Here is a 24,062-nt window from a genome sequence, read left to right as displayed (position 1 = left end):
AAATATATATATATAGATAGATATAAATGTATTAAGAATATAGTGATTCATAAAAAATACAAGGAATATCTCCTGGCTAGAGTACAGAGCATTTAATGGCTTCTGCTTTCTCTGACTAAACATCTTCTCTTCTCAGAAATCACTCTGCAGTTCTGATATATTTTCCCCATGTAACGATAAGCACATTGCTCCATTATTTAGAGACACAGGATATATAATCTGAGATGCCTTGCCTTCCAGAGCTAAAAATTCTGGAGATAGTTGAACAATTCTAACACTTCTGACACCTTGCAAAAACGTCTGCCCAGCGATGGTTTGATCTCAAACTCCAAGGGTTATAGGGGTTCTTTTGTATAAACGATAGAGCTTGATAGGTGCGAAAGCTTAATTTTCAACCCATGGGAAGTTGTAATGATTCCAGGTGAAGTCAAACTATAGTGAACTGAAAGAACCTAAAGAAAAAAGTATAAATTATCTGAGATTTCATTTTTGTGATATAGAACCCGTAGTGCTTAAAACCATGAGTACTATGATGGGAAAGCCTGGGTCTGAGGTCACGACTCTGCCATTCACTAGCTGTGTGACCTCATATAAGTTGTATACTCTTTCTCTAAGATCCCTCCTCTGTAAAAATGGGTATAATAATTCACAGGGGTTTTGTGAAGATTATATAAAGTTACTAGGACAGTACAATATACTAAATGCTCAAAAATAGTAATTATAACAATAATACTTACTTGTATAATATTATTAATAATTATTTTCAGGGACTTTAAGATATTATGCGGGAAGATTCTACACATATGAATGATCTAAGTGCTGCCCCAGTATGATTACTGGAGCAGTAATTAGATTACTTGAGCTGGAAATTACATGATTTGCTTTTGATAAAGATTTTCTTGTAACCAACCACCTCACTCTGCATTTCTGACTCTGCCCTGAGCAGGTATTTGTTGCCTGTTGAAGATGCTGTTTTTCAAACAACAGATAAACCTGAAGACTGGTGATGAACTTTACTTAATTTATCCAGTATTCTTTTGAAATCTCCTTCCTCCTAGACTCACGGCTCTTATGTCTCAAGGAGACATGTTTAATTGTAAAACATCTCTAACTTCTGTCTGGCAGCATGATCACAATCCAATAAATAGAAAATAAATTCAATCAGTCAATTGTTGAATTCCTGTTAGGTCTCAGATGCTGGTCTAGGTGGTGATGATACACCAGTAACTAAAGATTAGCATTCTCTCCCTTATGTATCTTACAAAGAACGATTGTGATTGTCATAGGAACTTCTTTATCTTTGTCAACTAAGGTTAGTTATGTTCTGAATATGAAGATTTCTGATTCATTTCTCATTATTTCCTCTCTGGTACAAACATGTGTTTACCCTCAATGTCTCTCTAAGAATAACCTTTGTTTATACTTCTCCAAGGATGAAGTTAACAGACAGAACTTAATGCTTAGACTAATTTAAAAACTATCGAAAAGAAAAAAAAAACAAGCAATTACACAGAATAACAAGTCACAAGTATTAAAATTTTTACCTAATCTAAAACCCAACTAAAAATGGTGTGCTTTCTATCATTTGAATCACTAAATTTTGCACAGGATTAAATGCTGGGGAGTAAGAGTGAAGATTCCGAAGACAAATAGTTCTCTCAAAAAACTTGGTGGAAGTGTTTTAAAATTAATTATAAAAAAATACATCAACACATTTAAAAGAACAAAGAAGTTACGTAAAATAAAAGAAAGATAATCTATGTCAAGTATGTATCTGTTTATATGGTACCTATTTGACAAATTTCTCTCCATGGAGAAATTCAATGTCTTTAAAATCAGGCCTCGACACTATCCTAACTTTCTTAATATCAACTTAGTTTGATCAAATAATTAAGTTAAAAAAAATCATTAGGAGAGTTAGAAACCAGAGGATGAGGGTTTGTTTGTTTGTTTTTTATTGCTCATACAGTAAAGAATACTGGCCTTGGAGGATGGCATGTTCATAGATTGTGGGGGATGGTAGAAATAGATTGAGTCACAGCTGAATTGTGAGCATCCAGTGGGCCGTGTGACACCTTGGACACCAAACAATTAGCTAAACAAGGAAGAAAATAAGAAAATGGTCCAGAAAGGAAAGACTAAGAAAACTGAAAAATATTACTTTTTTTTTTTTTTTTGAGAATATGTTAGCATCTTATTTGCAACAAAAATCATCAACCATTAATTGTTTTTGTATAATTAGGATGCTAAAGTTGAAATTCAGTTATCAGGATTAATGCAAATTAAAAAAAAATTGGTCTCTCTCATTGTAGCCTAGTATGATCAGTCAAGTAGAAAATGGGGGAAAATAAGACAAATTAAAAATATATATATATATAAAATACGTCCTACATCCTGCTCATCTACCCTCTTTTTTAAATTAACAGGAAAGTAGAAATCCAGTCACAGAATCTCTGGAACTAGATAAGTTTAAATGCTATAGTTATGTCTTATTATTATGTAGGGAAAGGTAATTATTATTGTGACAGGCCTACTTCATATTATCACTAGTAATTTAAAATGATACATTTTATCAGGTTATTATTATTAACAAAAATGGTCAGCAGACTGTTAAGATTTCAATAATGTCCTGGGAAAGATATTGCTTTCAACAAGTTGCACAATAACTATTTGAGATAATCATATCTCTATTATTTGATGAAAACTAATTTTACCTGGGTTTAAAAAAAAAAAAAAACCTCTCTAAGTCTTAGTTTCTTCATTAGTAAAAAAGATAACAAATAGTATCAACATCACAGAGTTATTGAGAAAATTAGTGAATAAAAAGTGCTTAGTAGAAAATCTCAGCCAATGCTAACTTTCATGAATCAATTTCGTAAAAATCCAACACAGTGTGTGTGTGTGAGTGTGTGTGTGTTTGTGTAAATTAACAAGGTGATATAAGGAAGTTCAAAAATCTCGGAATAGCCGAAATTATTTTGAAGAAGTGTAAAGGTAGAAAATTTACATTATCATACATAATGATTAATTGTAATATTACACTAATTAAGATAGTATGTTATTGCCTTAATGATAGAGAAATAGACAAGGAAAAATAATACAGTGCAGAAATAAACCCATTTACAGATGGTCACCCGGTTTATGACAAAAACATCACTACGATTCAGTTGGTCCTCAGACAATGTCATTTTGTTCAATGGTGTTTTGTTATAACATTGATGAGAAAAAAATCAATTCCCACCTGAGGCCAAGTAGAATTTTCCATATCTAAAAGTACATGAATATTCAAATAGAACAGAAATTTCAGCAAAATAAATAAAAAATGACTTATGTCCAGTTATATCAAAAGACATCTTAGAAAACCAGGGATTAGTGTTTCAAAATATTTGTAGAAAAAAATTAGGTTTTCAGCTTGGAAAATAGCAAGATCAGAAACTAGATCATTTAGAAGCAATGCTTTCAAATTTATGAGGGAAAAAGATTTCTATTCTATAAGACTGTGTCCAGTAATAAACAACAACCAAATGTGAGCATAGAGGTCAAACAATTCAGACAACATCTCAAAATTTTAACTTTGATGTCAGAGGTGGCAAGATATCTGGGCAAACTGTGTACTGCCCCTATTTAGACATCACCATTCACATAGATTATAAATGTATGGAATTTCTGGATTTCTACATCAAGGCAATTCTCTTTCCATTTATCCTTTTTAATAAAGTTACTGGAGAATGGTCTCAACGAAATAAGGTATTAATTCAAGAAAGAAAGACCTGGAATCTAGGAAACAGTAGCTCAGATCTGGCAGAGAGTAAAATAAACTCCCACAATTTTGCTTAAGGAGAAGTTCTAAGGCTAGGATACCAGTTGTCCCTCAGGCCTCGAGAAATATAGTCCATATTGGACAGGAAAGTAAGTCTTGAATTTTTTTTTCTACAAGGAAAAATAATTAAATTTGTTGAATCCCAGATGTGTTGTATCATTTTGTGACACGTTTTATAAGTACAGAGGAGAATTTGGTAATAAATTAGTAATAGGGACACTGAAGACTAAGAAAATGAATAATGGAAGCAATTATTAACTTTAGAGAAAATAAAAAGATTACAAGATTGCATGATTTTACTTTCAAGAATATTTATGTCACAGTCATTATTTAATGCTGAATATTAAACCCAAAGTAATATATTGGGAGGAGAGGGGAAGTATGTGTAGTTGAATTTGTGATATATATGTGAATGCTCAAACCTCTTCACCCATGGCAGGAAATCAAGTGATAATACCTAAATGTGAAAAATCAAAGTGTATTATTTGTAAGTATGTTATTTGGAAACATAAAAGTAAATAGAATAAAAGTAAATAGAAGAGCCAAAAGACTTGGGAGTGATTGGCTTTGATAAGTAGAAATCAATAGTGGATAGAAGTGAAAATTGTATTGTACATATATTGCTCTGACGCAAATAAAATTTAGATTTAAAAAATTGTAAAATGTATCTGATGTTTTCAAGTAGCAAGTTTAATCATTTTGTTGATATGATTCTATTTGCAAAATTTTAAACTTTTAAACTTTTATTTTATTTTATTTTGGTATATTGACATAAATCTATTACTGTCATGTATACGACATAATGATTTGATATGTGTATATACTGAGAAATGATCACCATGGTAAGTCTAGTTATCATTAATCATCATACATAGTTACAAATTTTTAAAAAAGTTTAAATTTTTAAAAAACCTTTCTAAACTCTTCTTCATTAAAAGATCAAATAATTTAAATGCAAACTACCATTTGAAAAGTATGGCAACAAGAGCTTGACTGTGGTTGCAACTGCTTGGTTTTGATAATGGTACAATTGGCATTAGAATAGGACTAGATAGAATGCACCTCCAGAGAAACTGCCAACACTGTATTATCACACATACACACACACTTTCAAAGCATTTCCTCTGTTAGATCAGTTGTCCCTTGCCCTGTATACATATTTGTTTCCATTTGTATTTGTTATCTCTTGCTGCCTAACCAATCCCTAATCTTAGTAGTTTAAAATAACAATAAATTCATGTTGTCCTCAATTCATGGTCAACTATGTAGTCTGATCTCAGCTTGGAAATTCTTCTCCTGCTCTCTCCTGGGGTCACTCATGTGGCCACTGTCTTCTTTTGGCTCATCTGGGACTATATGAGCCAAACTGGCTTGTCACAGTCTTGATGGTGTAGCTGGCTATCTGGCGGGTAGGTCCCTTTTGCAGCATGATCTCTTATCTTCCAGATGGCTATCTCAGGACTTTTAGTTCAAATGACTTTTTGTTTCAAAAGGATTAGAACTAAAGATGTAAGGCGTTTTGCGGTTTAGGCTCAGAACTACCACATCACTTTCACCACATTCTACTGACCAAAACAAGGTGCCAAGCCAGCCGCTATTCAAGGGCACAAAAATGGTCTCCATCTCTCAAAGGGAGAAGGTGAAAACATTTTGTGGTCATTTTCATCCATTGCACATCCCAGCATGAATCTATTCTTAACCAATTTGCAAGGAGATTTAAAGGGACCTCATCATCATCATTTTTATTTAGAAGTCTGACCTTAGTTTACAATCATCTTTCATATCTCATGTCGCCCTCCCCTCTCACATATTCACCCCTGCCTTAGGGCATGGTATCCTTTCTAATGTTTTATATGTCTGCTTTCTTTACAATACGACATGTTTTGTGAGGAGTAGAACTTGTGTGACATTAAGCCTCTTATCTTGTAAATGATTTACTAAGTCCAAGGTACAGAAAAAATGGGGGGCAGTATAAATTTTCAATAAATTTCCCCTAGCACTATTAAAATAAATGAAAATCAGGTAAGAGAAAAAACATAGCACCAATACAAGGAGATTAAGTTGGAAGTTTTCTAAAAAAGATGCTTTAGGATATGTAAGCAATGAAAAAAAAAACTGATTTAAAAATCAGTCAAGAAAAACAAAGAAAAAAAATGTCAAATGTTAGCTATTTATAGAACAGAAAGTCGGTTTGGTGTTTACAACTGTTAAATGGGGAAAAAATTAGCTATTATTTTTGGCTTTTAATTATTTTAAAGTCATCATTTTTATTAGGTTTTATTTGTCTTAGCAATTGGAAAACAGCTGGCTGTTGGCAGAAAAAACTATAACATCCCGGAACTGTTAGAAAAAAAGGTATGAATTGTGGCATTCGATTCTACTTTTATGTGAAAATGTATTATTATTCTCATTAAGTAGCTCTGATTATATCTGTTAGGGAAATTCAGGGTAGTAAAAGGCAGAAAATCACAGATAGAGGTCCAGAGAATAAAATGAAAAGATATTAAAGAATAGCAAATTTAAACCAAAGGTTTATTGGCTAATGTGAGTACAGAAAATGGAAATGAAAGTAACCCTTTACTAGGGCTAAAATATTGAATTATTTGGAGTAGAGCAAAGGGATATGGCTAGCACCAATGAAATAAAAGCAGGAATATGAAAATTTTGTCTATCAGAGAAATGTTGCTAATATTGGGGATACAATGAAATTGTCTCCTAGGAGACCTGCTTAATCTAACATAGAACATTTCAATGTTAAAAGCCACAATCTCATCGACCCTATAGCATTCCATCCTCCCTTAACTATGCATCACTATGGCAGAATGAATTATGTTTTCAAGCAATGAAGATACTTAAATTTAATGAGTTAATAGTCTGTCACAAATAAATTATTCCAATAACTCACATAAAATACCTATAGCCAACACCAACAACACAAAGGCCAATCCTACCAAATTACCATTATTGGTAGACCTCCTGACTTACCATATGGGAATTCTCTTCAAAGTTAGCTGCAATGCTGTAAATCTTGTGTAAATAACTTGTTTTTCAAAAGGTCTCTCCATCCACAAAATGGGTCATGATAATATAAGAAGTTTCATTTCTGCAGGAAAATACAAACACAAATAAAACCACACTGTGATGAATACCTTTATGACCTTTACGAAGTTGTATGACTTCTTCTGGAAAAGAAGAGAGAAAACACAGGTCCACAATTTCTTATTGGAAACCTTGGTGCCAGATTTGTTGAGGAATTCAGAATTTTGGAGAGTTTAGGATGGTAATACAGTGCGTTCTTCTTAAACCTTTGCAACGGGCCAGTAATAAAAACACTAACATTTCTGCAGTGAAACTTATACTGTTCACACTAAGTGGAATGACCTCAGGTGTTACAACCAGATTGGTTCATGTGAGGTTAGCTTTTGTCGTTAAGGAGTTTATGAAAAAAAAGCCAATTTTTTCAGTTCTAGAAGTAGAGAACTGCAGATAGGAACTTGTGCACTCACACCTGCTATATTTAGTATTTAAATACATCTAAATACTAACGAAAAATAAATGTTCAAATGTCTCAGGATGTAGTACTTATAATTATATTTTCATACACAATTTAATAAAACATCATTGTTTTGCACTTGTGCCAAAAATAATATTTTAACAAAAAAATATGATGAATAAATATACATGATGAAGAATCTTGCAATATTTCAATGCATTCAACAAAAAGTAAAACTGTTTTTTTTTTTAAAGTTGAGGTCCAGTGAATTTCTCACATATCTTATTTGAAAAGTTTGTGTTTAATTTTTAATTTTTTCAACAACTTTGGTTTCCTTAGTTATATATAATCAACAAATAAGTTTTTTTTTTTTTTAAATCTGGACATAGCTGTCTGACTTTACAGGATATTCATAAATGAGTTTTGGGTGAAGATAACCCCTCATTCACAAAAGCAAGTTGAAGCAAATATTGTAATTGCATAAAGGATATTTGCTTATAAACTTCTCACAGCACCTGATCATAAAAACAAAAATGCAGGCAGAACTGTTCAAAAGGATTATGTTACTTTTTATTATGTACAGACAGACATTGACCAATACATTAAGGACACTGATTGAATTAAAACTCTGTTAATAAATTTAAAATGCAAAAAAAGAATCTCATTTTAAACCAAAGATGTACATTCCCATTTATAAAGAAAGTATTTTAAAATTTTTTTCTAGAAATGTATAAGTCTATTTCTCATTCTCCCCCATGTTATAGATTTGAGCTAAGGTATAATCATTAGATTCTTGGGACCCAAAACTGAATAATCTCAACGGGGCTTAGTGACCAGATGTACAATGAATATTTTTGCACTAATGCTTATTGATGCAGAGCTCGATCGAGTTTTAAGTTTTCTTGAAAGCATTAAAGACACTATCTTGTTACTCTTATTGCCATTATGCAAGAGAGACTTTTGTAGTTTTTACTCCCACCAAATATGATTAACAGATACTTATGAAATAATTTTGCTAGTATAAATATGTAAATCCAAAAAGAAACCTAAGCGGTAGAACTATTAAGGTTTTTACAGAGGTGTGAGATCTGGTCAATGCCAACAGACTTTTAAATAGATTGATGTGCTGCAAATTTCTAGGTTTGATTTTTAAAATTTGTTTTCTTTGCATATGATCCCCATTCTACAATAAATTTATATACTGGCTGTTATTAATAAAAATCTCAGAAAATCAATCTGAGATTTTTAAAATTTTTACTTATGAATTTTTTATATTCTATATTGAGTGAATTTGCATATTTTCTTCAGCCTATGTACCTTTATAAATAATCTCCACCCCCTTCCTCAAAACCAGTGTGTGCCGGTCATCATCAATCACATTCCTGGTGAGGAGAACAGGAGGAAATCAGGAGGTGAAAAACTAAAGAAGAGTATTCATGTTTCATGGGTAAAATCTATATATTATCAAACCATCATTATGAATTGAGTTATTCTTCCCACTTGACACATCAGAATGCTACACCTGTTGTTTATAGGTTGGACTATCGTGTAGCAAGCTCCAAGTGACATAGTGAATAAATAGCATAACTATACATTTTTCATCCATGTTGCCCATGGAAAATTCCTGTAATGTAAAAACAAGCTAAGAAATCTACATAAGAAGATAAATCTGTTGCCATTCTCTTAAAAAGGACATTTTGATTACTATTTTAAATTATCTGCCCCCCCCCTTTCTTATACTAATTCTTCCTAATCTTTCCTAGATACTTTATTTCAGTTGCATGGATCCTACACAGATTAAAATTAAAGCCACAATGTAGGTACTTTCTTACATTTAAGAATTCAGAATCATTACACAGGAAAGCTTAATCCTGACACCCAATTAATTGTACGGTTATGCACTTATATTTCAGTCACTTTGTTTGTAATGCTTTGCCATCTGAGTTATCAAGGATCTTCATGGCTCATGAATTAGTTTTCAGGTTCGGTTTGGTTTGGTTCGATTTGGTTTGGTTCGGTTTGTTTTGTTTTAAAGCATTGACCATATTACTTATATATTTGCTGTGGGTCGAATTATGTTCTCCAAAAATTTATATTTTGAAGTCCTAACCCCTTCAGTACCTCATAAAGTGACCTTATTTAGAAATAGAGTTGATGCAGATGTGATTAGTTAAGATGAGGTCATCCTGGAGTAGGGTGGACCTTTAACCCAATATTACTGGTGTCCCAACAAAAAGTTTGAAATTTGGACAGATACAGACAGGAAAAACACTGTATGAATATGAAGACAGAGATTCTGCAGTCTCATCTACAAGAAAATGCCAAAGATGCCAGCAAACCACTGAAAGCGGAAGACATTCATGGAATAGATTCTCAATTACACCTCTCAGAAGAAATCAACATTGCCACCACTTTGACCTGAGACTTCTACCCTCCAGAAAAATGGGACAATAAATTTCTTTTGTTTAAGGGACCAAGTTTGTGATATTCTGTTATAGCAACCCTAGAAAGCTAATACAATATCCAGATAGTTTTTTTGAATTAACATGCTAGTAAATATGCATTAATCTCTTTACATCATAGATGCATACTCTGAAATATTCTCTAAATAAGATGTCCTCAGTTGGACACTATGTAAAAACTTGGTGATGACTCAGAAGTTCACAAAGAAATAGTCACTAGTATCAGGCTTGTTTTTCTCCTCCTTACCATATTACCCAAGAAATAAACAACTGTAAACCACAGAATAACAGCCATGAAGATATCTTGTGGACTTTTCTTATACTTTATGCTGAATTTTCTCCCAATAATCCATTGATAACCTTATTACATTATGACTCTTTCCCTCTACAGAGGAAGAGCTGGGTAAAAATGTTTTCTGTCTTGTTGAAAACCATATGATTTCACTCAGTGAAAACAACAAATGAACAAGACAAACAAACAGAGACTCATAGACACAGATAATAGTTTAATGGTTGCCAGACTCAAAATGGGGAAGGGAGAGGTAGATAAGGGTAAAGGGAGTCAAATATAAGGTGATAAAAGGAAACTTAACTTTGGGTGATGAACATGCAATGCAATATACCTATGACATATTATTGAACTGGACATTTGAAATATATATAATTAACTAATGTCGCCCCGATAAATTTAACTTAAAAATACACTTAACTTATAAACCACAACTAAATTTACAAATTATTGGCATATTCAAATAAAATATCCTTAATTCTCTGTCTGTCTGTCTGTCTGTCTGTCTGTCTGTCTCTCTCTCTCTCTCTCTCTCTCTCATTCTCTCTCTCTCATTCTCTGGTGTTCAAAATAATAGCCCTAATATTCAGGAGTTATCTTGACCATCAATACCCCTGTCTTAGATAAATTCACCCAGAACTTATCTTGGGTTTATGTCAAGAGAAGAAAGGACTCTATAACATTTAGAGCTATCTAATAATGGATCTTGGTTGCTAGAAAATCACAGGAATGGCTGCAACAGAAGGATGTATAGGAACTCAAACACACCAGGGAAATTTGGATTAGCTAACAACTTACTTTCCTCCAAGTTTAAGTTTTATAGTTCCATAAAGCAAATTTAAGTAGTACTGTATAGTTTTTAGAAGGAGGGGTCTGTCATGTTTTTAAAGAATGGAAGCTTCCTGTGAAAGGATGCCAGTTTCCAATACCCTACTTAGTTTAATGCACAATGGGTGTTTAATCAATGTTTACTACTAGTAAAAGTAATAACATTAAAAATATAATCAACAATACAAGCCTCAGTTGCTCCCTAGCCTATCTCTCACTGGAAATAATGAAAATTTCATCCTTGACTAAACAGCTATGGAAGAATGGATGTTTGGATCATAAACCTGAGGAATAGTCTAGGAAACCACAGAGGCATAATGAAACTCCACCACCAAAGATGAGCTATCAAGATAATGGTTATTAAATTGTATGTTTCTATCAAGTAAATACGACCAATTAGATTGCCAAAGCCAACAGTAAATAGAAAACCAATGTTTATTTTATTTTCAATTGCAGAATACAACTTTTAGATACCATGTTGTTCAGTTTGGGAGGAAAAGAACTTTATACATAGATGACGAAATCATCTTTAACGATGAATCTATCGATAAATATTTTTTCTTTTTTGTTGTGGTACAAAAAAAAAAAAAAACCTACATGATATGAGATCTACCCTCAACAAACTTTTAAGTGTTAACTTAAAAGTGTTAACAGACCAAAATGTTAACTAGCAGCATTGTTGACTGTAAGCACAATGTTGAATGTCATATCTGTAGAATGTTTTCATCTTGAGTAACTGAGATTTTATGCCCACTGAATAACAACTACTAATTTCTTCCTCCCCCTATCAATCACCAATCACCATTCTACTCTCTACTTCTATGAATGTGACTCCTTTAGACACCTTATACAAGTGAAATCAGGCAGCATTTTTCTTTCTGTGCCAGGATTATTTCATTTAGCATTATGCCTCATGTTTCATCCATGTTGTCACATAGGATAGGATTTCTTTCTTTATTAAAGCTAAATAATATTCCGTTGTATGTATATACCACATTTTCTTTATCCATTCACCCACTGATGGACATTTAGACCATTTCCACGCCTTGATGGTGAACAAATTCTGCAATGAATATAGCAGTGAATATCTCCGAGATCCTGATTTCAATTTGTTTGGATAAATATCCAGAAGTAGGATTGCCAGATTATAAACTCATTCTGTTTTGTTTTGTTTTATTTTGTTTTTTTGAGAAACCTCCATCTGCATACTTATTTCCATTATAGCTGCAACATTTTATATTCCCATTACCAGTGCACAAGGTTTCCAATTTCTCCACTTTCTCTCCACTTTCTCTCCATGTTTTTTTTTTCCTCCCCTGGAAACTGGTGGTTTTTTGATAATGACCATCCTTACAAGTGTGAGATGATAGTTCATTGTGATTTTTGAGTTGAGTATTTCTAATGATTAGTAATGTCGAACATATTTTCAAACATCCATGGGCAATTTTTATATCTTTAGAGAAATGTCTATTCAGTTCTTTTGCTCATTTTAATTTTTTTTTTTTTTTTTTTTTTTGGCAATAGGTAAGAGTCCCTTATTAAGTTTAGATATTAATCCCTTATCAGATATATGGTTTACAAATATTTTCTCTCATTGTGTAAGTTGCCTTTTTACTCTGTGTGTGTGTGTATGTTGTTGTTGTTGCAGAAACATTTTAGATCAATGTAGTCACAACTGTCTAATCTTGCTCTTGTTGTCTCTGCTTCTGGTGTCATGCCCAAGAGATCATTGCCAAGACCCATGTCATAAAGCCTTTCCTCTGTGCTTTCTTCTAGGAGTTTTAAATTTGGGCCATACATTTAAGTCTTTAACTTATTTTTATTTGATTTTTGTATATGGTGTAAAATAAAGGTCTAATTTTATCCTTTTGCATGTGGCTATCCAGTTGTCCCAACATCATCTGATGAAAGGACTATACTTTTCCGATTTTGTGTTCTTGGCACCCTTGTCAAAGATTTGTTGAACGCAGAGGTGTGGGCTTATTTCTCTATTTAGTTCTACTGATATATATGTCTGTCTTTATACTAGTATAATACTGTTTTATACTTTTGTAATATGTTTTGAAATCACAAAGTATGAGGCCTCCACCTTTTTTTTCTTTCTCAAATTAATTTTGGCTATTTGGTGTCTTTTGTGGTTACATATGAATTTTATGGTTATTTTTTCTATTTCTGTAAAAATGCCATTGGGCTATTGATGGATGTTGTGTTGAATCTGTAGATCTATTTGCGTAGTATGAATACAGTAACAATATTAAGGCTTTTGATCCACAAACTTAGGATGTCTTTCCATTTATTCACTCTTTCTTTATTTCATCAGTGTTTTATATTTTGCACTGTATAAGTTGTTGGGTGAGATGTTCTATATATACGTTAGATCCACTTAGTGTACAGTGTTTTTCAAGTCTCTGTTTTCTTATTGATCTTTTCTATGAATGTATTATTCATTATTGAAAGATGTTGAAACCCCCTACTATTATTGCATTGCTGTCTATTTCTCCCCTCAGTTCAATCAATGTTTGCTTCCTATATATGGTTGCTACGGTATTGCATGCATATATATTTATAAATGTTATGTCTTCTTGGTGAATTGACTCTTTTATCATTATATAATATCCATGATTGTCTCTTCTGACAGTTTTGATTTAAAGTCTCTTTTGTCTGATGTAAGTATGGCCACTCCTGCTTTCTTTCGGTTAGTATTTGCACGGACTATCTTTATCAGTCCTTTCACTTTCAGGTTATGTGTGTCTTTAAATCTAAAGCAAGTCTATTTTAGACACATAATTAGGTCTTGTTTGGACTATGCTTTCCTGCGTCTTTGTTTTCATTTTACATTTTATACTGGTGTCTGTGCATTTGAAAAAGTCCCCTTTTCTTTTCTTCATAGACTGACTTTATACAGGGAAAGACTTTCACCAATAATCTTTATAAGAGATTCTGGAGGCTTCTCAAAAATGTATGAGATGTGGAATGTGGATGTGTCTTTTCTGGAATTGTATTTATAAATTCCTAATTAGAGGGATTTGCCAGTTCCATTTTTCAGGAATTCATAATCTCCTGTTTTCTCTGGTGTTGTTCTGTAGTACTATGTAACCCCTGGAGCAAAAGCACATCACTTAGTTTTTTGCTTTTTTGTTTTTTTTTCAGAAGCCCCAGGCAGTTAGAGTGTTCCAAGTCCCACCAACACTCTGAGACAGATGAGGCAGAAACCAGTCCCTCAAGAAGCTTCCCCAAAAGTCTGAACATTGGACATATATTTTCATCTTCTCTTTTCTTCATCAGGGAAAAGTGGAACCTGTGACTTTTACCAACCATACCATGGTGAGCCAGGAGGGGCTCTGGTGGGGAGTGTTTACTAGTCCAAATCTTAGCCTTTGTTATCAATGACCTCAAGACATACAGAGTATTCCAGGTGAAAAATAAAGTTAAAATCATTTACATTTTTTAATTAAAAAAACTGAGTACAAAACCAAAATAATAAAAATATTTTGTGGAATGTATTATATATGTAAAAATTATGACAATAATTGTGCAATGAATAGGAGGAAGAAATTGGAAATACAGTGTATAATGTTCTCACACTATATTTAAGATGCATATTACTTGAAGGTAGACTGCAATATATTAATAACATATATTGCAAACTATAGGATAGCCAATTAAAAATAATTTAAAAGAGTAATAATTTTCAAATAGTTGTAAACACTTTAAAAACTGCCATAAAGCAATTATGGATATAAAATGAAATTGTGGAACATAATTAAATAATCAAAGAATTGACATAAAAAAGGAAATATTAAAAAAAAAACTGGTAGCAAAATAATACATTGAAATCTAAAGATATTAATAATTATATTGAATGTAACTGGTCTAAACAGCTCAAATAAAAGTCAGAGATTAGCCAAGACATTGGACAACCTAATAGATATGGATAAATTCCTAGCAATATATAACCTACCAAAATTGAATTATGAAGAAATAGGAACTCTGTACAGATCAATAATTGGTATTAATATTGAATCGGCAATTATAAACCTCACAACAAACAAAAGTCCAGGACCAGATGGCTTCACTGGTGAATTCTACCAGAAATTTAAAGAATTAATACGAATCCTTCTCAAACTCTTCCCAAAATGGAAGAAGAGGAAACACTTCCAAACTCATTTTATGAGGCCAGCATTTCCCCCATACCAAAAACAGACACAGACACAAATTGTATTTTAAATGGAACAACTGTGTATGTGTGTATACATATATATGCAGATGCACACACACACATACATAAAATTAATAAACGTTTTAAGAATCTGATGGTGAGGGTTTTATTACATATATAACATAAAATGGGGGAATTTCATAAGAAAACATTTCTAAGGGTGTGTGAGGGAGTAACCTCCAAGTTCATGTGCTTAAATAGAGGGACATAGGACAAAACTGAGGGAGGCGTAGTTAGTTTTCTATGTGTGGAAGTAGGAAATTGAGGGATACTTTGTCATATTTTCTCTCTGAATTAAGAGCTAAGGCAGTGTTTCTATGGGGAACTGGAAGGCATTGTTAGGTTTCAGTTTTTTAAAATGTGAGGAAGAACTAACACTTTTAATGTAGTAAAGAAATCATCAGAAAGAAATGGAGTACAATTTGCTCGAGTATTTATGACTGGTTAGGATGTTGATAACAAAATGATATGTCCTAAGGGATCATATGAATGTAGAAAGGCAATGAGCTGGAATTTTCACTTAGGTCCAGAAACAACAATAGCTAGTAAAGCAGATTGTATTCAAAGAGTGTGATACCTGAATTAGTGATGACATAGTACAATTAATCTACATTTATTAAAAAAAAATCAGGATGTAAGAGAGAATGATGTGAGGTGAAGCTGAAAACAAGGTTTTTAGAGATAAAGATATTAAGGATAAGGAGTCCGTGTGTACGCTTGTGTCACCAAGGATGGTAACATGGCAGGATTTGGATAGAGATGGTGTTAGTGAGCCAGCCACCAACTTTGCAGGCTGTATATTGGATTTTTCTGTTGTTGATGGGAATAAGAAGGCAGTAAGGAATGTATAGTAAAATGCCATCAATGTCAAATGAGTTGGGGTGTATGTGTGTGTGTGTTTACATGTGTGTATATGTGTGTTAGTGTTACAGGAGTGGAAGACATTATTGCTAGCAGTACTAACGGAGTGTGTGGAGTACAGAAACATTACCTCACCATCCATGAGTATGGGTATGAGAAAATAAGTAGCTAACATTTAAGAGGACAACAGTGAAAGTAGTATCTTCAGCTCAGAGTCAAGTTTCACTTAAGGAAAAGAAGTGAAGAAGTTGAAGATAAGGCTTTTTAGATGATTCCAGGTTGACAGTTCTAGGGATTTGCTAGGAAAGTTTTGGAGGTGAGGATGTGGCAAGAGAGCTGTGTCCAGGACAAGCAAATACAAAACATTGGGGAGAACAATACAGTACAGGATAAAAGATCATGAAGCCTTACACATGAGGCGTTGACTAATTTAAACAAAAAGAGATCAGTGTGAATGGAGAAGCCCTTTGTGCAGTGTGGAATGTGAGCACAGGGACCTGCTAGCTTGACTCTTTCAGCAGGAATTACTACAGTCCCAATAGTTTCCAACTCTGTCTATGTGATATGCAGCTGGAGTAAAGGTGGTTAGAGAAACCACCACCATTATAAATGAATTCAGTGCCATTTTGTTTATATATTAGTCCTTCCTAAGTCTTCCCAGTGTGAATTATTATAAGGGTATTATAAGTTTTTAGTATGTTAATACAATCGATTTTCCACATCTGCAAATCTAATGTCCGGTCTTTAAATCACTGTTTTCGTCAAGGTCATTACATTTATTGGATCCAGAACCTTACAGCCAGACAGCATATTTTGGAAAGCAAATCACATTTTCTTATCATACATTTTTAGCTGAAACGATATGAACACAGATTTTTATCATATATGAAAAAATAATCGACACATTAATCAGTATTGTAATGATACAGCTATTCTCACTTTTGAGCAAGAGCTTACATCTTAATTTTCTGAACTGTTAAAAAAATATATTAAAAAACTTGTCTATCTTTCACATAGCTATATATCCTGCTATCATTAATTTTTCTAAAATAGAACTCAATTGGGAAATGGAAGAAAAAATGTGACCACTCAATATCTTTGACTGTTCCTTTTGTTCGCCCTGCCAATATACATTTTTCTATAACACTTTCTATATACTAGGTATTGTGTTAGGCCAAATCTCTGACTTTGAAGAGTTCACGAGTTGATAGCATTCAATTTTCTCAACATTCTGGTAACTCTACAGATGACATACTACAGTCTCTGGATTTCATGTTGAATATTGACTTTTCAACGTTTTCAACAAAAAAAGGTCATCCTAGAAAAAGATTCTTTATTTTACTAACAATCTTCTTTTTTTTTTCACCTCCAAACACAAATGCTGAAACCCATGGCCTTCATTCAAATAAGCTTTTATTTAAACAGATTTTCTTCTTCGCTCAGACTTTAGCTGGTGACTTGACAGTTGAACAGCTGTTGATTTAAATTTCCATAAGACTGTATGCTTTGAAAAAGAAGATTAAAATAGTTCACTTTTCGATTCGAGTCCAACAAAAACAAGCACAGTTTAACCTAAACCATTTGACTAAGAGAAAGGAGATAAAATTCATCTTTGCATTGTATCATTTCATCTCACTCCCTTCATTCCCTGCCACCACGATACACACATGCTCCTGGCCCTCAAAAGGAGCTAAAACTTAATTTTTCATGGGGATTTATATAAACACATGTAATAAAATTGTATTGTTTATTCAATATTAAAGACTTTCTAGATTTGTCTATCTTTGTCAACAGCTTTTAAGAATCACTAATTTGAAGCAATCTAGGTAGTTATCTTTATTGGATAAAACATCAAAACCACCATAAAAGGAAAAAAGAAATAGAAATTCCCTGGCACTCTAATTAACACTTTGCAATAGAGAGCCAGGATATTTTAGGTTAATTCTAGAGACTATAGTAGAACTTGTATGTATCCATTCTTATTTTAATCACTCGTTTAGTGTTCTTTCCTTTGTTTAAGTCCATGGTTAATTCAAGTGGAAGACTCAAAAAACTTTGTCTTTAGTATACATAAGTGAAATACTCTTTATTGTATGCAAGGATATGAAATCAGTGAACATTACTTTTTTGGCAATCTGTTGAGAGGAAATAAGAGGATGAGACTCTTTATGGTCTTTTCTGTTTTGTTTTCATGTAGATGAAAAAAAAAGTGTACAATTACTTTGGATCTTAAACTAGAGAAGAATGCTATTCAAGGATAATGAGCTACATCAACAGCATCTAGTCTGGCCAACTATGTGGTAGGCTTAATCAAGCAAAGCTAAATCAAAGGTGATACTGAGTTCAGTAAGCAAGAAAGAAGGTCCAGATAAACAATAGGATCTGCCATTTAAAAATATTCCAATTTTGTACACATTTCATTAGATTTTACATTGTAAGAACATCCTTCATGTAAAATAATATTCAAGGTGTACATTTTCTCTAATAAAATTATGTAGCGAATATTAAATTTTATTAAATAAATTGAAATTCAATTGTGATCATCAATATGATAATAATTCTACTAGAATCCAATCAGCTCAGTCACTATTTATCGAGCAGATACTAGATTTGTTTAGCGAACCTTTTTGAGCACCTTCCTTGGGACAGACATATTTGTATACATTAAGAACACAATAATGATATCATCTCTCAGGACTATACAGATGGTTGGCATTGCTTCTTCCTTTAAAGAGGTCTTGACAAACCAAAGAGACAAAAGCATACATAACTAATCTTGATACATCATGATAAGAGATAGGAATCATTAAAAAGGCTTAATATGAAGAGAAAGTCAGTTAGTTGACTAGAGGGAGAAGGAGCAAAAAAAACTTCTCAGAAAATAAGGTATTGATAATGATCTGCTAAAGAAATGAGACATTACTCATATAAAATTAGGAGTGCTCATATCTATGAGAGCTAAGGAAGATTATAATTAGTTTCAATATATTGTTGTTTGATCAGCTTTTTCAAGTATTGTTATTTTATATATACATTTCTATATAAGCTTATTGCCCCAAACCTTATTGTTGTAATAGCATTTTAATGTATAAATAAAGCACAGTTTAATCAATTATTGACTTGCTGTTAGACATTTAGTTGTTTCCTGTGTTTTATTATGTTACCATACTCATTTCAGAAAAAAATTTTTTGAAAAATTAAAGAACATTTGAAGTATTGACCCTATGGTTTTACAGAATTGATTGTATGGTTTATGCCATGCACTTTCTGGTTCGTAACCAATAGCCATTCTATCCATTCTTCCCAGCTAAAATATACAGTTATGTTTGAAAGAGATATGCACCCAATGCTAGGGATTAAAAACAACTATCTAAGCCTACAGATTTCACTCTTTTCCACACATTCACTTTTGAAGCGAGCAGTGGCCATATCAACTATGTTTTTGCTACTGAGACTAAGATAAAGTTTCCCAAAAATCTTCTTGGGATTATTTTTGTTGTTGTTGAAAGAAAAATACTTACAGAAAGACCATTTTTATCAACATCCTCCATGAACATTTGCTTTGAATGCAATCATGATGTCTGGAGGTGTTGCAGCCACCTAGAAGCCATATTTCAATATGTCTACAGTCAGAAAAGCAACCAATTGCTGAAAATGGAGTAGAGAATGTCCTTGGAAAAATTATTGAACTGTATCAGGTCTAGACTGATAACCTCTGGACTTCTTTTATTTAAGATAGATAAATATTTTTACTGCTTAATTCACTCTAGGTGGGATTTTCTATTATTTGCATCTGAAAGTCTCCCTGGCACAATTTTACTGTGAAATTTTAATGAATGGTATACTCAAACCCATTTATCATAGCTTTAATGTTATAATTTCTTTTATCCAGTCAAACATTTTTAGATTTGGAATAAATATTACATTCTGTTTTTTCTTTAATTTCACAGATTGATTCTATTTAGGTCTCTCTTACAGTTTATTTCAACATATGGGATAAAGAATGAGATAAATTAATCAATGTTTAAGCTCAGATTTAAAAAGCATAAAACATACTTTCTATTTTCTGATTTCTTTGTGGTGACAGTTTGAATTCATATAGATGATTTTTACTTTTCTTTCCACTGGTCATTTTTTTTATTTTATTTTTTTTACTGCTTTTAATATTATGTCAAAGATTTTGGTGATTAAAAATTTTGGTGTATTTTAAAAGTTTACATGGTAAATGTGTTATTAATTTTGACCAAATTAATTGACTAGATTAATATACTTTTCTGACTTAATTTAGTAACAATTTGTTGAGTTCTATAAAACATTCCATGAAGACTTACATTAACAGTCACTCTCAAATCAGAATAGATTTTTTCTTTTTTCTTTTTAAATTTATTTTCATTAAATTTATTGAGGTGATATTGGTTAATAAAATTATATAGGTTTCAAGTATATAATTCAATAACACATCATATGCATATTGTACTGTGTTTGTGTTCATCACTCAAAGTCAAATAGATTTATTATTTATTTATGATTTCTATCTTCTCTGACTAGAAATAAAACACTTTTGTAAAAGATTTCTTTTTCCAAATGAATTAACACCTGTCTTTGTAATCTTTTTCCTGTTGTAAATGAATAGATGATTCAGACTGCATGATGGTCTCTAAAAAGATATCCAATCTAAATATATGGAATCTGTATATGTCACCTTAAGTATATATAAAGAAGAACTTTGAAGTTGTGATTAACTTAAAATTTTTGAGATAGGGAGATTATACTGGATTATCCAAGGGGGTCTAATTACAATCACAGGTATTCTTTTAAGAGTGCTGTAGAGGATCTGGTACTTATTAATTGACTAGAATTATGGCATTCTATTTATGTATATATTGTTTTATACTTATTTAGAGATAACATGGGGCTTTATAGTATTTCACACTATTATGAATATAGAATGCTATTAAATAATCAAATTTATAGTATAACACGTGTGAAATATATGTCTTATGAGACATACTGTTAATAATTTCATGATGGTTATCATTATGTGGTTGAATTTGTAAACTGAGCTTTCATTTTTTAAAGATCACTCTGCTATTGATAGTTTACCTACCACTTGTCTAAGAAGTTTGTCAAGGTAAATCTTGGGGTCTCTCCTCTAATACTTTGCAAGTAGCAGTGTCTATTGATAAAAGCCATGAAGTTGCAGATTCAGCACAAATGTCCAAGTACTGAGAAGGCAATATCACAAAGTTTTTTTTTCCTGTTTTGAAAAAGGGTTCATAAAAATAATCGTGCAAAATTGCCCAAGAATAGAGAATTTTAAGGCTAGAAAGTGGTATGATTAGGTTAATACTGGAAGTATTGAAATATTGTCTAAGTTTTACATACATAAGAGGAAAAGAACTAGATTTAGAAGAAAGTTTTTTACATGGGACAGACCCATTCTCTGTTCCAACACACAGTGTCTAAGAGCAATAGCATTTTGATAGGAAACAATATAGTCTAGCTAATTAAAACTAAGTTCTTGGGAACCACTAGAAAAATCCTTGCACAAACTTAGCAAGGAAGCAGTGAAACCGTAGACCTTAAAGCATCTGTCCCCAACCTTTTTGGCACCAGATTCTCCTATGAGAATCTAATGCCTGATTTTCCTATGAGAATCCGTCTGAAGTGGAGCTGAGGCAGTGATGCTAACACTGGGGAGAGGCTGTAAATAAATGAAGCTTCACCTATTTGACCATTGCTCACCTTCTGCTGTGTGGCCTGGTTCCTAACAGGCCATGGACCAGTACTAATCTGCAGCCCAGGGGCTGGGAACCCCTGCCTTAAAGGGACTATGGAGCCTATAAGCCATGACCAGGAGAAACTAAAACCCAGAAGATGATTTTCTAAATGTTCTTCACATATTATATCTCTGCTCCTCCTTCATCAACTCTACAAGGAGAGAAACCCCTAAACATTGCCGAAATTAATTTCTTGCAGCAATTTTCTAGGAGATCAGCAGGGAATTAAAAAACGAAAACAAAAAAAATTATTTACTTGATTCCACAATGTAGAAAATTTATACATACGAAATAGTCTTTCTTCACTAAAAGCACTTAATAATTGAGTAATATTTTAATGTACAAAATTCTGTTTAGTCTTCACCTAAATTCATAAATGTTACTTAACTCATTTTTTCTGGGCTATTTTAGCTGTTTTTCTACTAATTTGCATACACACATAAATACACACACACGTCAGACACAACTCATGGAATACAAAGGTTACTCTTTAAATATTTGCAACCATTGTACAAAGAATCATTGGCATTTGATTTAAAAGTCATTTTAGCGACTATTACAGAATTTTATATTTCTTAATTATTTATTTGTTGGCCCATAAAGCTGATTCTTTTCTTACTTCAATCTATGCTAGATCTTAAATGCAGCCTATGCTCACATCTGGATTCCTGGCATCTATATACACTGTTAGCCAATGTTTGTCATCTATAACACTTAACATTTCTTTCAAATAGGTTTGTAAGTCTTATGTTTATATATTTGGTCTTTTCATCCTAAGTGTAATAACATAACAGGAATTTTATTAAAATTATTTTTAATAGATTTCTCATCTTATATAAGTGATTCTATTAAATAGTAATTGTTAAATAATGTTGAATGAATGAATGGCTTTTGGAGTCTGATTCTGTCATGTGACTGATATTGGTCATTAAATTTAATAAACATGTCATCTTCAAACTTATTATTTGAACTGTTGCATGGAATAGAGTAAAGTAGTCTGGAAATTTCCCTTGACACTCCCTTTAATTTTGATGTCAATCCATTAATTAAATTCTTTTGGTTTTACCTTTATAAATCCACTTTATTTTATTATAGCTATTCATATTTCTTTTTCCTAAAAATACTATTATCATGAGTTAACTGGTCAGTATATTATTATAGTCCATATTCACTCACTCTTGCATTTTCTTGATAGATTGGTCTAATAATTTAGGTAAATAAGATAATTAGAAATTGGAATTTGAAATTGCTATTATATCTAGGTGTCATTCTATTTGCTTTGGTTACTGTTTTCCTTAAGGTATCTCAATGCTATGCTGTTTGACATATATATTCCTATTATTAGTGTTTTCTGTTTGTTTTTCTATATATTCCACAATCTTTAGACTAATTTTACATTCCATTTATTAATTTTCTATTAGACACGTATTATTTGATTTTACAATTAGAACTGCATGTATTTGTTATCCACACAGGCCTAGTGAAGTCTAAATTATCCTCTTGTTTCTAGTCTATGCCTTCTAGACAAAGTAATTTTGAATGTTTTGAATTTAGTCAGCAACCCATGTATTTTTATAGGAGAGCTAAGAGTGTTCTCATTTTACCTTATATATGCATACATATATGTGTATATATAATATGTATGTGTGCATACATACAAATGTGTATACATATTTATGTATATACATATAAACACATATGACAAATGTGTGTGTTTGTGTGTGGTGTGCATGTATATATACACGATCCTCAGCAATGCTGGAAATTTACCTTTAATTTTTCTTATTACCTTTTTGTAAATGTATTTTGTATTTAATAAAATTAATTATTTCTTCGAACTAGAATAATTATGTAGGTTCAGAAAATGATAGGACATATATAACATGAAAGTAGTTGTTTATATTTGCATTAAGTATTTTTTTATTTTTCAAAACTTTGCTATATAGTTCTTAAAATATACTGTGGTCCATATTCTAGTCATTCTCTGATATTTTGAATTACTTTTGATAATTATGTTGTTTTTATTCACTTATCATAGGTAAATCTTTTAATTCTTACTAATAAAGATTAACAAAGTTGCTTAACACTATTTCCTAATCCTTATATTTTTCTATAATATCTTGTTTAAAAATGTTTAAAAGGAAAATTTTATATGTTATGACACTATAGAGCCTTATTTTTATTAATATATTAATAACAAAATGGAACCTATGCTAACATTTAAAGCCAATTATCTTTCCATAATTTATATTATTCTTTAAGCTCTTAATCATTTTTTACTTTGGGCTTTGAATAGAGATTATTGGCTGG

At 32.0% G+C, this 24,062-nt stretch overlaps 1 long non-coding RNA gene across 1 annotated transcript in view; it reads right to left on the bottom strand.

Annotated features, from left to right (window-relative positions):
* The window catches only part of LOC120619584 (uncharacterized), a 315,847-nt gene that overhangs the window by 218,166 nt on the left and 73,619 nt on the right, over nt 1-24,062 (bottom strand). Inside the window, exon 2 of the long non-coding RNA XR_005657565.1 lies at nt 6,806-6,923. This is a non-coding gene — a long non-coding RNA (uncharacterized LOC120619584). The remainder of the gene's footprint in view (nt 1-6,805; nt 6,924-24,062) is intronic.

Source organism: Pteropus medius, unplaced genomic scaffold, assembly GCF_902729225.1.
Source record: "Pteropus medius unplaced genomic scaffold, Ma_sr-lr_union100, whole genome shotgun sequence".
Classification (NCBI taxonomy): domain Eukaryota; kingdom Metazoa; phylum Chordata; class Mammalia; order Chiroptera; family Pteropodidae; genus Pteropus; species Pteropus medius.
The sequence above is the reverse complement of the archived record's forward strand: the minus strand, read 5'-3'. Positions and strand labels throughout refer to the sequence as shown.